This window comes from Bison bison, unplaced genomic scaffold (genome assembly GCF_000754665.1).
Source record: "Bison bison bison isolate TAMUID 2011002044 unplaced genomic scaffold, Bison_UMD1.0 scf7180017845880, whole genome shotgun sequence".
Classification (NCBI taxonomy): domain Eukaryota; kingdom Metazoa; phylum Chordata; class Mammalia; order Artiodactyla; family Bovidae; genus Bison; species Bison bison.
Window position 1 is genome coordinate 5,280 of NW_011476453.1, and position 2,072 is coordinate 7,351.

Here is a 2,072-nt window from a genome sequence, read left to right on the forward strand (position 1 = left end):
GGCTGAAGTGTAGATGTTACTACTGATGTGAAGCCACCCATATAAGCCTGAGTTTATACTTAGAGATGTTTCTCTCTTTCTGTCTTAATTTTGAACTTGCTATCATTTTTTATTTTTTTTAACTGTTTCAAGAAGCAATACATCATTTTGTCTTCCTAGCTTAGAAAGGAAGAGATAAGGGAAAATCATGAGACAAAATTTTTAAGTGACAGAAAAGAAGAAAGTCTTAATACTCAAACACTTAAACAGTCAAAATGTTTAAATATAAAGAAGATACTGCAGAGATCAGAGAAAAACAAGAATGAATAAGAGGAAATGATGCCTGGAAACAAAGAAGGTAAAACATTGCCCATAAATCAGCAAAGGACAGTCCCCAAAATAGTCAAAGAACCTCTGAGTGGAGGGGTAGACAACCAGCAGCCTAGGGGGTGAAAACAGCACAAGGTCAGAGGGAGTCAGTGCCTGCCAGAATCTCAGGCAATGGCTCTGTCCCCACACACCCAACTGACATTCATTCTCTTTCAGCCTGCCTTGTAAACTGAATACCTGCCTGCCTACAGTATCCGGACCAACTTCAGCCACCCTCATCTTGCTCCACAAGTCAATGACAGTAGCCTTCTTCTCAAGAGTCAGATACACCATGATGTGTGTTTGTGTAGCTGCAAGTTGTGTCAAAAGCAGGTGTAAGCAGCAGGGGTCCTGGTCTTCCTTGTGAGCCCCACCCAGCCTCCTGCCCTCCCTGCTTCTGAGAGTAGATTAGTCCAGGGCATAATACAAGTTCATTGGTTTGGGGGAATGTAAGATGAACTCTTGTTGCTCAGTGCCCTTCATCTGTGATTGGCTGATCCAGTGTGACTAGACTCAGAAACTCTACTCTCCCTGTTCTTATCTCTTAGCTTCATTTCCTTCATCCATCCATTCCCTCTAGAAATATATTCCCAGTCTCATTTATGCATAAATATTTTAGTCTGATCTTGTGTAATGTATCTTACAGTTTAAACCTATGAATTAAATTTTATCTATGAATTTAAAAAGTTAAATTCATAGACATGAAAACTAAGACTTAGAAAGCAAAAATTTTATCAAGTTGACTTTATATGGAGCTTCACTCTGTTTCTGTAAATATTTATAAGAGGTATACTTTGGGCCACAAAATTCGATTTTCACCCATCCTGTCATTGAAATAAAGCTCTATCAAGTTAACAAAAAATAATAAATATTGTCTTTCTAGCAGCTACTGAACTAGGTTTATGGAGCATGCATGATAATGGGAACAATTTAATGAGAAACAAAAAAAAAATCTGATACTTATGATATGAGTGTAGAGAAAATGCAGAGGAATTGCAAACAAGATTTATGTTATTCAGCTTGATAAAGTCTGACAGGATTTTTGGGAAAACAAGAAGTGCAGAAATTTCCACATCTGCGTCCTCAAGAAAAAAGTGAAAATGGACCCAAGAATGAACATTCAAACCAAATTTCATTCTTCTCAATTCAAATATTACTACAATGATATACAAATATATACCCACTAGCATACCTGGAAAGAAGGAAGGAAGGAAGAAAAGAAGAAGAAAGGGAGGAAGGAAGGATGGATGGAAAAAGGGCCTAGGAGAAGGGAAAAGAATGTAATGAAAGGGAAAGAAGAGGAAAAGAATATAAAGAACAAGAGAGTATAGGAGACAGGGATCAGGACCATCCCCATGGAAAAGAAATGCAAAAAAGCAAAATGGCTGTCTGAGGAGGCCTTACAAATAGCTGTGAAAAGAAGAGAAGTGAAAAGCAAAGGAGAAAAGGAAAGATATAAGCATCTGAATGCAGAGTTCCAAAGAATAGCAAGAAGAGATAAGAAAGCCTTCCTCAGCGACCAATGCAATGAAATAGAGGAAAACAACAGAATGGGAAAGACTAGAGATCTCTTCAAGAAAATTAGAGATACCAAGGGAACATTTCATGCAAAGATGGGCTTGATAAAGGACAGAAATGGTATGGACCTAACAGAAGCAGAAGATATTAAGAAGAGGTGGCCAGAATACACAGAAGAACTGTAACAAAAAAGATCTTCATGACCA